The sequence below is a fragment of the Ciconia boyciana genome, chromosome 14 (assembly GCF_034638445.1).
Source record: "Ciconia boyciana chromosome 14, ASM3463844v1, whole genome shotgun sequence".
Classification (NCBI taxonomy): domain Eukaryota; kingdom Metazoa; phylum Chordata; class Aves; order Ciconiiformes; family Ciconiidae; genus Ciconia; species Ciconia boyciana.
The window spans coordinates 5,278,290-5,294,297 of record NC_132947.1 but is presented as its reverse complement, the minus strand read 5'-3'; positions in this window follow the sequence as shown (position 1 = coordinate 5,294,297).

Below are 16,008 nucleotides of genomic sequence, written 5' to 3'. Positions count from 1 at the left end.
CTCAACACTAAAGATAAAAAGGCTTAATGTTGGCTGTTAGCAGAGCACTGTACTGGGCAGGGTGTAATGCAAACCTAGACATAATTGTACCAGAGAGGTGCTGTGTCTCCAGAGCAACTCCATACATGGAAGCGTACTCAAACTGCAAAATCCCTCTCCAGGGACAGCAGTGTCTCTTCCCAAGAAATCAGGACCTCAGGTGGAGGAGACAGTTTGTGTTTGCATCTTGTTCCAACAGAACAGCAAAAGGTAACTGGAGCATGCATCTGTCACAGGAGCTAGGAAGCACTGCCAAGGCCAATAATTAAGACATAATCTAAGCTTTCTTGCTTGAAGATCCAGGTGGCTTACTCCAAAACAGAGCCAGAGAGCAAGCTACCACTATGGTATGATGGATAATGGGGAAGTTTTGGCTCAAGTTTGAGCTGAAAATCTAAGCTAATACTGCTGTATACACCTAGTCATGGTACTCAAAATAAAGTACCCTCAGCATGAGAGGAAAATCAGGAAGCTAGGTGTCCCAACAGGTTGATTGCTGATCTGCAACTCTGAAAATCATGCTTCATGAGATTCCTCTGTGACCCTGGGTAAGTTACTTGCAGCCAGGTTTTAACGAAGTATTCAGCATCTACCTCCACCAGAATTAGTGGAAATTAAATGTCATAAATCTGTCTACTACATCTCTCCAGCTGTGAAATGGGAACAGTCCTTCCTGTCTCAAAGAAATATTTCCAAAGATTATGAAGTGTTTTGACAGACACTAATAGGAAGCGTGTAAGTATCCTAAGCAGAAATATGAAGTTTTCCTTAACTGATGCTGTGCTGATGTGCTGAATAAATATTGTCTTTAGGTTTTTTGCAATATTCAGGTTTATGCACCAAATGAAAGCAAGGCATGGATGATATTTTTAATGTGCTGAATACATATTCATCAGGATATGCATTTTTTAAGCTAAAGATCCAATATTATTTATAGTCTGTGCTTTCATGCAGAGAGGCTAGTTATATCAGAAATTAGGAGGAAAACTGACACCCTGCTATGAAGTTGCTGGATATTTGCTGACAAGACCATGATGAGGGTGAAACAATCATGTGCTTGACTTGAATGGAGAGTGTGGGAGTTCAACACTTCTGAAAAACTGAGATTTATTTCAGTATCTCGTTGAACTTCAATGGTTAACTTTAGGCATTCAAATAGATCATGTACTTGGCAAACATCACGGAGTGAGACATGGACAGAAACAGGCAAAAAACCCAAACACACACATCTACTGATTTAAAATCCCAAGGCTTTCAATGTGGGTGGAGACAAACATAATTATTGGGAATTTTGTCTAATGCTCAAAACGCAGACTACATTCTTTGCACTTTCTGGATTACTGGGGGGGGAGATGTGTTTGAGCAGGAGTTTAAGTGTTTTCTCTCTTTTACTAGATGAAGGCAATCTCTACAATCAACAAGTGGCAATTCACAACAAAAGGAACAGCATAGTTCCCAGTTTTCCTTTTCAGCTGTCATTTGGTTCATGGAAAATTTTTAGAACCATATTCTGGAAATTAAGTATCTAGTCCCTTACTTAGATTGGAATACTTAGAAAGTCCTCAGAAAATGTACTTCCAGGTTTTGATTTCAGTTTATCAGGAACGCTTATGTAAAGCCAATAGCAACAGTGCCTCTCCTTCCCCCATGACTACTCAGAGACTGCTCTCAGAGTCTATGCTGTTGTATACATTCCATCATTATGTGCCTCTAAAAATGAAAAATAGGTCAAGAAATTGCAAGGTGAATGAGTTAATACATAAACCATTATCATATTCAAGTGCTATACAACTGAATATCTTCTATTTAATTATGAGGGAGTAGAGTCAGTACAGTGTGGTGACATTAATCATTACAATACTGAAATTTTGTTACCATGGTGTGTTTTTTAAGAGGAAACTCTTTTAAGATGTAAATTAACTTTGTCTTAGAATTTCCCTCCTCACACCCTCAGTCAAGCAGTAATCACTGTTTATAGGCACTGTGTCAGAAGGATATGTTGAGCTGCTAGAGCAACTCAGAGACCTTATTAAGCATTCCCATAATAGCTACCACCATCCTTATTTTGGCCCTATTGCAAAGGCATTCAATTTCCTCTCTGTCTCTTTGCACTTTTTAGCAGACATTTTAGTAGTCAAGGAATGTTACGCAATGACAGCTATAAGGTTTAATATCCTTTATCTAACATGAAGAATTGTAAAAGAGGCATTTGTCCCTGCCTTTGGCCAGCCCAACTATCAGGACAGCAGAATATGTCTCTAAGCCCTGTTTGCTCCTTTCTCCGGATCTCACAGCAAGCGTAGCTCAGCTGCAGAGGGAGAGTCCCTTTTGTGCACATGCAGACATTTATTAGAATTTGCTCCTGCAAAATCTACCTATAAAGACCACAAAACAAACTGGATCTTTACCTAACACTCCAGATCCATCTCCATCATGCTTAACTCTTGGTCTTATGTCCTAACATGTAATTTAGAGTCTCAGAGCTGGACAGCAGCAGTGAGATGATGGACTGGGGTGTTTTCTGGAATCAGATCAATTCCTGGGGAAAGGGAGCTGGGAATAAAGTCTATGGGGCCTTGGATCAGGCCCAGGTTAGAGATGCTGAGGAAGCATTTCTGGGCTGGGCTGAAGGTCTGCTGAATAGATGCGGTCAGGGAGCAGACGAGAGGGAGAAGTTTTTTGGATGTGAGAAACTGGAGCAGGCGATGATAACATCTTTTAGGCAGGAACTTGTGATTGTAAATCTATACTAAAGTCAGCATTCCCACATACACAAAGATGAATTTTCCACTGAGGTAAATTGTGTCAATTATTATCCTGATTTTGACCACAAAATAGTCCCTGGAAGGTAGACTAGGTTATTGTTATGGCTACAAAACAAATACTCTGTTATTGTAAGGGGTAACCATTTTGTGCTTTCTGAACCGAAAGACTATTGTCAATAAGTTACAATTAGAATTCATAATAGAGCCTGAGGGAGTCAGACACTCAAATGCCATTGAACTTCATAAACAGCTGAGTGCTTACATCCTTTAGGCTCCTCTTGTAAATCCTTCCCTTAAATTACAAATCTGGCCTATAAACACAAAAATCTATTAGATTGAAAGAAAGGTTTGCAATAAAGTATGGATCCATTCTAAATCCTTTGTTCAGGAGATGCTGATCAATATGTATTAAATATACATATCTCTATTGTGTTAGCTCATCACTTGTAAAGTCTTTCAACCTTGAACCATTTTTACTTCCTAATTTCACTTTTTTTATTGCTAACTATCTGAACCAAAGCTCTCTGAAGTAAGAAAAATAGTATTATTAATTCTATGGTCATTGGCTGAGACTCGAAGTAAGGTATGTAAACTTGTATCTTTTTGCTTTCAGGCAAATCCCTCTTGTAGAACAGTTGCAAAGTTTTCTGTGTAGTCATTTGAAGTACATTTTCAGCTTCTAATCTCCCACTGGAGTGAACTTCAAAGGACAATGGACTGACTACAATTCCTTTGCTGAATTCGTTTTGATTTTTGTCATTCAGCATTTCTGCCTTTTGAATGGAATCACTTTGTCCTGTCCCATCCATCAGAGAAGTCATGCCTATCTCCTTTTGGCATGGAGATGCCATTTTGCTGTGAGAAATGAACTGCATGCAAAACACTGTGCATTCGCACAACCTCTTTGGTAACAGTTTGTCAAGAAACCCTCTCAGTATTATTTCCTGAGACAACAGTGCTGTTTCTAAGGATGCAAAATGATAGCTCTGTCTGGCATATTACAGAATCTTAAATAGGTTATTAAATCCAGCTTCTCCTAACAGTATTCTTCTAGTATTTGTCTTTGCACAGTCACTTCAGGGCTCGTTGAACCCCCACAAAGCACATTTTCTGAGAATTACCCATGAAGTTTATCTTAGTAAGGAATTTTTGACAGGTGCCTTATAATCTCTTTTTCCTGCTTTGGTTCACTGAGATGATTATCAGAAATATAACCATGTTTTATTTTTCTAAATATCAACACTGTCAACTGCTTCAGTACTTTTACTTTCTGATCTTAATCAAGGTTTGACCACAGCATATCTTTTTGCCTTTAGCAAAAAACCCAGTGCCTTGGTACTGGGAGGTGTCATGGTCACAGCTTTTAGACTCCCTGAAGCTCTTCACCTCTATTTATTAAAACACTTGTATGACCATGTAGAACAGCTGATGGAAGAACCATTACCAAATTTCCATATGCTTGCATAGAAATTTTAGTCTATTTTCTATCTATTCTATGAGATGATTTACATATTGTACGTCAGAACGAAGACATTGGCTCTGATGAAAAAGCACTTTTTTGTATTACTGCAGAGTATTCTCTTTGTTCAGGTGTACTCATGTTAAGTTATGAATTCTTGGCAGTTCTGAGGCAGTGAGTGTACAGTAGGTGGCACTCACTGTCTTGAGGAGACAGACAGCATCAGTGCCTCTTTAATTAGAAAAAAGAAGGCAGCTTATCTTATCACTTGCAAAATTAACAGCTCAGAATAGGTAATCACTAACTTTGGATCAATTTAATTAGCGTCCTGTCAACGTGTGCAGTCACCCTTTTGATCTATATCCATATGCATATATCTGACGTATCTATCTCATGGTTTACAAACTGGGCATTAAGAAAAGAGGATTCGGATTATCTGACTGAAGCCCTGACTGTGCTGGGATTAGGGGTCATCATTCATGTTAAACTTATGAAACATATATGCTATCGATGTTGTATTATTGCTCAAGCATTAGAGTCATTCTCTGTTATATGTCTCCCCTGTCAGAGATACTTGCAATAAATTTAGATAACACCAGAATATAAAAGGATAAAAGCCCCTTGTTCAATATTAAGTGGGTGCTGTTAAACAATCATTATTTAACAACACGATATTGGAAACCTGTACAGACAACATTTAGCAGTGTGTAAGTTGCTTCCCAGTTTGAACCACTTTTGATTTAAGATACAAATACCTCTGTATCTTAGTAATCTTTGCCTGACAACTCATAGAATTGTTGGAAAAACATCAGAGACCAGTAACAAACTCCAGTTGCTCAGACTTAGCTTGACTTTCCAGGAACCTAATGGAAAAACTAAATTGTGTTTTGTTTGATAGATTAACTGATAAGCCTGGTATGAAAGTGGGTGCACACAGTTGTTTTGTGCAAAGTCATGAAAGAAACTGATTTCATAAATGCTGCATACAGGGTTGGTCAGAATGAGAGTTGATACTGATATTGAAAATCTAGTATCAATAAAAATAAAGATTAAATCAGTAGGCATAGCCTGATTTAAGAGCAATGTCCATGAAGGTAATATGATTTTTTTTTCCCCCAGAATGTCTTAATGAAAATGTGGATTTTCAAAAGGATTCAATTGCTCCACATATCAAAATTAGTAAGAGCTGAATTCTACCAGCTTTAACTGTGGTTAAGAACGCCACTAGAGCAGCTGGACATGCAGCATACTTGTCGGTGATGAGAATGTTTTTCATGCACTGTAAGTACAACGTCTAATAACAGTGCAACAAGCATTCTTTAAAATCCATACTAAAACTAGGAAAAAATTACTTGCCATATTATTTGTCCACAGAAATTATTTTAAAACTTCCATCTTATATTGAGGATTAACCCACGGTGCAAACAACTGAGTTCTCAACAAACCCTTAAGTCATTTCCCCACGGGCTAGTAGCCTTGTGCTTCTGGCTACTCACATGCAACCTATGACAGCTGAAGAAGAAGGGACATGGATTCTCTAAGCTCTCTCCTCTCCTAAAGAAAAGCTTCTGTGGTATTGGAAGACCTATTCCTCTCATTATTTATGACATGTTTTTTGAAATGGAAAGTGGACCGAAGGTACGGTATGGAGAATGGGATGAGATGAAGGAGCTGCAACCTGGCTATCATACAGCACATATCTTCTCCACAGGCATTTGGGAGCATCTTTTTCTGACTGAAAAAACAAACAGTTGCATTGTTAGGTGGGGAAAGAAATCCCCTTTGGAGAATATCCAAGTTCTGATGTTTCATACAAACCTGATTATACTGTCTGACATTATTGATGTTGACAGCAATTGTAAAGTGAATTTGGAGAGATTAAGTGTATAGGGGTATTGTCTGTAATTTTTAATAATCCTCTTCTCTTAGATTCTGAAGAAAAGGAACATGATTGTTGTGGATGTATTAATGGAATCTGCCTGTCAAAATAATGAAATTGAAAAAGCTTTTATTGGGTATGTATATCATAGAAATGTTAGCATTATATATGTCCCTTGTGCCAAATGTATTACCACAGCAATAAGTGGAGAAGCATCAACAGGAATACAGTATATAATGATGCTTAAAATTCCCACATATGTTGACACTGATATAAAACTCACCAGGCCAATGAGCCACATTCCACCAAATAAGTTGTAACACTTTCTATTAGCATTTAATATTTAAATTTTTCTTTGTTTTAAGTATTATTCTAACAGGAAATTATTAAGAGGTCTGGAATGCAAATTCAAAGTCTTTGATGTCAGGTACAGCATTACAGTACCCGCTTCCTCCCCTTAGCAAACCTGATCATGTGAGGTATTATGTATCATACAGCTTTTCAGCTTGAAGCTGAGATTTTCCATGTATGATTGGCCAGTCAGATACAAGCCAAATATAAGATGAAAGCCAATCAAATGATTGTTAAGTATTGTAGTCAGAAAAGTATATAACAGGTATCATAACGCAGAAGGTTTGTGGGAGTTACAGTGGACCGTAAACTACGTGGCAGTCAATAAGGCCGTGTTATCTCTGGATAAAAAATTCAGGCTTTGGGAAAGCTGTTGATAAAATGAAGAGAAGCCAGAGGAGAGGGACAAAAATGGCAGTAGATGTGCACAAGGCACCTGGGCTGCTTTGCTGAAGAAAGGAGAAGACTGAAGGAGAGATGAGGACAGCAACACTTTTCAGATATGTTACCACTGAATTGTTCTCCCTGTCTATGGAGACTAGGACGAGAAGTATATCATTTCACTTTCATTAAGGGAAAATGAAAAGGGTCAGTTTTCTAATGTTAGTATGGGAACAGATTGCTTAAGGATACAGTGGAATCATCATCTCTGAATAATTTAAAACGCATCTGGTAAGAATGGTCAAAATATATCTGATCATCAGAAGAGGAGAATGGACTAGATGACAGGTTCCCACACTGTTAGTTGCCTGTTATCTGCAAGGCCACTGCAAATGGCCTAAAGGAAATATGGAATCCCAGAGCAAAGATGACTTTTTCATGTCCTTTAGTGCAAAGATTTTTTTTCATTGGTACTGGACTTCATACTGCTAGTACTATTACACAGGTTGAATAAATGTTAGGAATCAGAAATTGTTGTTAGGACAGGAAACTGGCAGTGGGGATTTTTTTTCTTTAACTTTTTGAATGGATTTTTGTGAACAGTGACTCAACTATTTTCAGTGTTTTTAGTGTGCACACACATAAACTAGATCATGTATCTGCAGGAAATCTGCATGCCTGAAGATGAAGGATTTCATGTCAGTGTTAAACAGCATGTACTATATGACACCACTACCCTATCTTCAGCATTCGTGTTCTAGTTAGGGAGTCTATGATCAGGACATTCTAAACAATGCAGGGAGAAATGAACGTGTCAGCCCTTAAATATCAGGTTAGTGAGTCAAAGTCAGTCTTGGTAAGGTAGGAGACACTTTTTTTCTCACCAGACACTTTGAAGAAAATGAAATAAAAAGTTTGTGCTACAGCTGTAAATTGACAAGTTAAATAGTGCAGTAAAGCTGCAGAAAAACACCAGAACGGAGAGGTAACATCTCTTTCGTGGCATATCACGCAGCCCAGAGGCTGCTTGGAACAAGAACCTGTGTGAAGCACTTAGTAGCATTTGCAGGTGGGTTTGTTCAGAGACTCATTTATTTTTCTTTCCTTCCAAGAATGATTAATTTGTCTCTCTTCAATGTAAAACAGCCGTTGCTCCTCTTTTTTAATGACATGATGGCAGATATCAGGGCCCCCAGTCTCTGTGGGCCAGACTGGCAGCCTGACGACTCCTGGTACGTAGCTCTCTTCCTGCTGAACCTGAGGAGCTGTGAAAGTCAGTGCAATGGAAGTGGTGTGTTTGACTGACTCTGGCTTCCAAGGAGGACAGGATGCACAGGCAAATCCTGAAGCTTTCCATTCAATTAGTGAACATCCCTGCCGCTGGCCACAGGAATGAACTACAGCTGGTACCAAAGAGCTAAACTCAGATGTCATTTTGCCATTCGTATACATGTATAGCGATTTGTTCTTGTGTATGTGAATATTTCAGAAGTGCCTAAAATACTTGAAATAGTTATTCTGCCTCAGCCTGGCTTCAGCTGCTGGCAACCATTAGACTGTTTGTCTCTTCTTTGTTGAACTGGCATTGCTGGGAGCAACACCACTGGCATGACAATGATTGACAGGAGATGCTGCCTCGGGAGGCACTAATTGGGTGAAACAGGAGCAGCAGACCACAGCTCGCTGGGCAGCCTTCAGAAAAGGTGAAGGGACTTGTAAAGCGACCTGGACTCCCTGCTGATGGGGAAAGGGCAAAGCATGTGGGCTGAACAAGAGAGGAAGGAAACGTCTATGTGAATTTGTAACCCTGAGCAGTAGCACAAGCTCATATTATCATGTCAGCTCTTTGCCATGGAAAGAAATTATGTGAGTGACTATTCTTTTTGTATTAAAAAATGAGAATTACTGTGGTGCCTAAAAGCATGAGAGACTTATTTGCATGCCCTGTCATCTGGAACACGTTACCTTCCTTTCCGCCCTGGGTGCTGTTGCATTTTTCATACCATGGCTCAGTTCTTACTAGAAAACCTTCTGATGGACCATTTGTTTCTTTATTTATCCCTGCATGGACTACGCTTTTGCTTTGGGAAGATACTATTCAGATCCCTCTGGCAATTACAGCAGCTGCTTAAAAGCAGCCAAGATGGTACCTCTTAATCTAGCTGTTTCAATAAAAACATGGTTTCTTCATTGCCATGATGAATATGAATGCACAGAAACAAAGTAAAATAATACCATCATCAAGAACAAGGCTTTGAGAACCTCTGTACCACCTAATTTTAAACATACACACTAGGCTTGATCCCTGACCTGGCTCTCTCGGGGATCTCTCTCTACCTGTTACTCTCTCTGTCTTCATTACAGAAACATGGGCAGGCGGTTCACCCTTGCTGTGGGAAGAAAGGGATGAGTGCCACAGGAGAAACACTGTCATTCTCCAGTACTCACAACCTGATTTTCCTTCTTTGTGGAGAAGCTTTCCTTCCACATTACCACCATCATTTCTTTATTCACTTCAGATGGTAAATGTTTTGCAGCAGATATTGCATCTTTGTATTTGCTAACAAGGTAGCAGGACAGATGGCACACCTAAAGCGTACCATGAGACATATGTTTTTATGTAAGTACTTGAAGATTTTCAGTACATAGGAATGTATATTTATTTTTGTTAGTAATAACTTTATGTGAACATTGGTCAGCTGATGATCTGGCACAGCATCTATAACAATTCATAAGAAAAAATTTCTAAATTCCAAATGGCTACCTAATTTTTAAAGGCTTAAATTAAAATTAGCTATGCTACTCAGTAACAGGAGGTTGATGAGGTGTTTGTGGTCTTGTGTTAATATTCAGAGCCATGCGATATGGTGTGAAGAATGAAAGATTCCTGTAAATAATTGGTGTATAGACAATGAAATAAGATATTTAGCCTTGCCAGTCAGATTTCAAATTCCCCATGGTAGCTGAAAAATATGAAGGGCAGAAATTCTGTAAAATGCATTTCTGGCTGAGGATGAGATAGTAAGAGAGGGAATAAAATAAAACAAAAAGACAACATGCTTCTGGTTGGGGAAAAGATCAAAGGTAAAGGCAGTGCAATTGCTTTTGGAAATCTCTTCAGGAGCAGCATTTCATGCAGACACCTGCTGGGTGCCGTCTGCTGCTCTCTACGTTTGTATGGTCTATGCCAAGGAGACTTTTGGGGAATGTTTACAAAAATGTGTGAGTTGCTGATATAACGTACCACAAAGTGAAAAGTTTTGCTGTTTTATTTACACCAGCCTTTTCTTTGCATGGATCACGTTTTCCTATGTACTCACAGCACACCTAGCATGTTGGAGTCTGAGCACTAGCAGAACCTCGGAGTGCTACTGCAGTACAAGTAATGACCGAGTACAGGTTTTTCTTCACTGATTCTTAAAATGAAACTAACGCCGTTCAAAATGGCCTCAATGATCTCTAGGCTCTTGACGGTTTACAAGTGGGAGATACTACAAACACTAGCTACAGTCACTGGGTTTTAACAGCACATGAATCTAGACTGTTTTTAGGTGTCTATCTTCCAAGCAGAAACCAAAGCATCTGTGGAAAATGTTACTAACTTCTGACATCTTGTAAAATATTTGACCTGGATGGCTTGCAATCAAAGTGACAAAAATAATTTGTCTTATATTTTCCATATGCCTAGTTTATCCTACTATTGAAATACATAATTTTAAACTACAAATGGTTAATAAGAAATATCTTTTTAATTGTTCTTTATCAGTGTCCTGATTGTGACTATTACACAGTATTTTAAAGACAATGTGAGATCTGGGAGCTATAAATTTTTTCGGCTCCTGGATGAAATAGAGACACTCTGCAACAGGGATGCAATGCATAAATACAAAGGCTCTTTTAAATTATAAAACAAAAGCTGGCCAAGCAACCAAGCCTCCTTTTCATCTTCTTGTCAGTCTAGCTCAAGATGTAAATACCCTGAGTGAGTAATACATCCTTAGAGTGACAGCACTGGGCCATCACTCACTTGTGAAAGCCACACAAACTGCAGCTCTGATCGGCTGCAAGAGAAGATTGAAGCACTGCAGTTCTGCTGAAGGCAATGCAGCAAAATGTCATTTGAAGTACAGAGGAACAGATTCTCAAAGTAGCGTTAAGAGTTTCAAGTCTTCAGGTAGACTGCCAGTTGCAGGTGTGGGAGATGTCTAAATCCACCAAAAGGACATGAGATGCTAGTGGTCTCTTTGGCCACTAGGCCTAATAACAGGAGGACTACGCTACAGGAGGACTACTTTGTACTGGCATACAAAGAGGAAAAAAGAGACCTTAATTAAATATGAATGGTCTTTAGTGCAGGGTATTAGGGTTCAGAAGGAGACATGAAATTGTATTTTTTTTAATACAACTGATTGTAAAAATGCACTGTAAGACCCAATGAACCTATCCATAGCCATAGGCTGCCATTAGGACCTATTTGGTCACAGAATATAACATTAAGCACTCTGCCTGTTGCTGAAGGAACCTCTTATAGTAGTGATGGAATTTTCTTCAGCTGGTCTTTGTTAGAAGATGTGACATAGGATTTGTTTATCTACCTCTTCAAGGACAGGGTTTGCCTGGATGTACAGTACTCAAGTATCTCACCATCACAGAAATCTCAGGTCCAATGTGTAGTTTATGGCAGCCCTTTCAAAACAGCAGAATGGACCCATAATGCTGAAGAAGATTCCCCTTTAATGACTTACATGAACAAAAGTTAGTCAGGGCTTAAAGGAACCCTTCAAAATAGATGAGATTGTTCTTCTGCAGGATTTGGCTCTAGTTGCACAACTGTCATTAAGCAAACAACTATCCAGATTCAGATTACCCAGCTGATGCTGACATCAGGTTGAAAGGCATTTGCATGCTAGGTAGACTTCTTGTACACAGTTTTGGCATCTTAGATATTTTGCTATTTTTTCCTCTCTGAAAGGAACATTATAGCTCTTCCAACAATCACAGGAGAATTATCTAAACGACCACCTACAAATCTGTGAGGCCCCTAATATCTTTCATTTATTTTGCACAGATCTGGCATAGCTCCTCTGTCTCTCACACTTTTAGGGTTTATAACATCTCCTTCCTGCTTCACTGAATGCTCTCACTATGCTCCTTTGCCAGCCTTGTGCTCCCATTCGTCTTGCACATTTTGGACTTCTTACCAGAGCAGACTAAGCAGACCAGCTGCCTCTACAGAAATCAGATTGATGCACATGATTACATGGACTGTTAACTTTGGTTTAAAAAAATTATTTACCTGCCAACACTCACAGACACCTTCACAAACCACTTGCTGATGACACTTCTGTTCACCTTGGAAAGGACATGAAATGAAGAACACAGTGTGACATTCCTAATAGATTGCCTAGAATTTACTGCAGCGCTCGTACTGTACGACTCGTCATGTCCAAGAAATACAGCTTTTCTAAGAAACTGAAAAGATTTACTACAGAAATAAAGTCTATATGTCTGTATTATTAAAGACATTACATATCTTAATTTTACAGTGCTTCTCTCAATTCCATGTACAAAGTATAAAAATTTTGAAGAAGGTAGCAAAATATCTACTCTGCAGTGCAAAACTACTTACGACTCAATTTTTCCATGCTTTGTACAATAGTTTAAAAAGGACAATTTTAGCAACTAATGGGAAACTTCATATTACAAATGTTGCAAATTACAGTGTTACAAATTCCATGAGGAAGCAAAAAATAATGCACTTTAAAAAATGAACTTCAGCTTCAACTTTTTGACCATAATGGACCACATTCTCAAGACTCTGAAACTGTGAAGACTATAATTTTTTTTTTTTTTGTGAAAACTGATAAACCCCCATTCACTGGACCCATGGGACTAGGCATAAAAAACCCCCCAGAAACAGAATGATGAGTCTCAGTCATAGTGAGAGTTGGTAACCCTGGCTATTCTTTTGAAGTGGAAGTGTAATTACTCACATAGAACTAATTCTGCATAAATAAAGAAATACATGTAAATTAATAGATGTTCTGTAAGCCAATGGAATGGAATGCATCAATGACGACCTCACAAACTTTGTTCTAGAAGTAACTTAACAGAAGCTCAAAGATACTGCACCCTAAAATGGGAGCTTCTGCAAAGAACAGTTTCTACGAAGCTGGAGTCAAACATTCTAAAAAGGTGAAATTGATGCTTTTCAAATGCACTCCATTTTTAGCACTATTTTATTTTGATCTTGTAAGGAACAGTTCTATTTATGGAAACTTAGTGATCTTCTAACAACAGGATGCATTAATTCACTATCTCAGATAAAATGTGCCATGTTGGAAGATAAATGTCTAGCATCTCTCTGAGAGAAAACAAACAATTGTTTTGCCTTTTGAGAACACTGTTTCTTTGTCATAGAGAGATTGAGCTCTGTGGATCTTTTTAATCCCCATGAAGAATTTTGCAAATATTTGCAAGATGTCAAAAATAATTAGACAAAAGCAGTTTCACCATCTCTGGTATAAATAGTACATACATGCTAGAGATCAAAGGACTTCAGTTTCTCTCTTGTAAATCTAAAAAAAAAAAGTTTCTTTGAAGAAAATATAGGAAACAATAGTAAAGAAAAAAGAATGCAATACATTAATCTATTAGAGTAACTGATTCTATTAAAACTGTGTCAGAAATAGGTCTGGATTAAAGGCAGTTGATCTCAAACATAATGAAGTGCTGAGCTCCTGCAGCGTTACTGTGTGCAGTGAGAGTTGCTGATTCTTAGCAAATATTTAGAATCACTCAAGATTTGCCCACTGATTCATTTGTTCAGGGTTAATATCACATGACATTCTTTGAAATGACGCTTGCCCCTGTGAAATATGTCAACAGAAACAGAAATTATTAAAATTGCACTTCTTTAAAAAATATTTCTGTTGTGGTTACAAACAATATCTACCCTAAATGAAATTGGAAAAGGGGAAACTATCTATTGTGCCTGTCAGCTGACTTTGTACCTTTGACAGCACTCTGTGTCTAGCCTGTCTCATGTTTATACTGTACAGTCAACCAGATTCCCTCTGTTTGTGTAGGTGCACTGCAGAGCATCACACTTTAAACAAACAGCATCACATTGTTTATTATTGTTCAGCCGGGTACATACCATTAAAAAAGACAAAGAAAGTCCAAAGGTAGATAAGGTATCTGAAATCCCTTTTATACTCTTGCTTTTACCTCTTCAGCTCACTATGTCCTCCTTGGTCTATCAGTTTGCCATTGGATTCCATTTAAATTTACCAAAAACATGGTTTCTCCTCATCAAGACATGGCTGCTACAAAACCTGAGAGTACATTTGCAGTCCTGTTCTTATAAATCAAGAAACTGAGTGAGACCGTACAAAGAAATGATTAAAATATACACACTTTGCACAAAAAAACACAAAGAAAATTAATATGAAATGAAAAAATATTAACATACTATCTGTCTCTGTTAGGGCATATTGGCTACTTACATGTGTTCCATTCAGTGCATATATCAAGGAAAAAGAAAACCCACATTTCTTTCTCTCCCTGATCCATGTTCATATTTGTTGAAATCAAATGGAAGTAGTCCTCTGCTTAAAGTTAAGCTAGGTACATATCTAAATGTTTGCAGGAACTAGTCCTCAAACTAGAAAGAATAAGCAGCTCTTCCTACAGTACATTCAAGTTCTCAGCCAGGCAACTCTCGTGTAACAATGTTCACTATCAAAAATATCTTATTATAAAATATTGAACTGCAGTGTCTTTCTAGCATCTCTCTGCCACCAACACTTTGATGCTCATGGTCAGCATTGTGTATTTTCTTTGTCTCCCACGAATGGACAATCTATCGCTGTTTTTAATGGAACATAATCTCTCATGTTCTGAGTACTTTGATGATGTAAAGTGCAATTTAATTGCTCAGTATTACTACAAAATATAGAAGCTTCCAAGCGCCTACAGCACAATATGCTAATTCAGACACCACCCATTTAAGCAATGTTAATCATACACACATCTCTCAACTCATCTTCAGTACATGGGTGGAGATATGTCAAACCTGTCAGGATAGTAATTTATTACTACATCTGCTCTACTTATTTTCTATTAACTCACCTATCACAGCAACCTTATCAAGACAGAACAGAATCAAAATATCCACTACTTCACTTTTTATTATCAATAGCAAGTGAAGGACCCTTCAAAAGCTGTAGTTGAGTAGTACACATCTAATGTTTCTGCTTTTAAAATACAAGAAAAGATAACAGAAGTGAAGGGCAGAAGAGCAATAGCAAATAAAAATTGCATAGATTTATAAAGCCTTAATAAAAGATGACAAGAAAGACGTCATTTTACAGGGGAGGTAACTGACACACAAGATGGTCTGTTGGTGGAGCTACATGACAAACCACTAGGACCTCAAGGCTCTAACTCATCTTCTCCTCCTAAACCATCACTTACTTGCAACCTTCAAATACATTTTATTGCACTTTGATCATCGTGCTTGCATGCATAACTGGGATATGAGGCTGTGTTTTAACTCTAGCTAGAAAACAGCCAATTCACAATGAAGAGACGGGCAAAAATGGATGAGTAAAAGAATGGATGGTAAAAATTGCTGAAAGTACTCCAAAGCTCTGCAAACAACTCCACAGTCTGACAAGTGCAATTGCAAATCATTCTTCAGTACAAACTCCGCCAGTCCAGCTCAAAGCCCAGTTAGCTCTGTATTCTGTTTCTCACAGTGAACAATAATAGGCAGCCAAGAAATAGGGTAAGAAGGTGGCAAGACCAAAGATGCTTCCCCAGTATATTATCTTAGCTTCCAACAAGTGATATTCTCAACCTTATTCCTTTGTCACACTCTGCTGAAATTGGACAATGGATTTAGAAGTTACTAGGGGTCGTGAATTGATATTACACAGATACAATGTAGTTGCATTAGTTGCATATCCTTAGGAATGCCTCACTAAACATGCAACTTCAGTAATGTGGTGAAATAATAACTTATTGGTGCTTGCTCTGTAAGAAAGGGGGAAAAAGTGATGTTTAGGAAGTAACTGTGACAAAGTATCTGTTCAGACCTAGTATAATCATACGAGTTATGTTCTACCTGT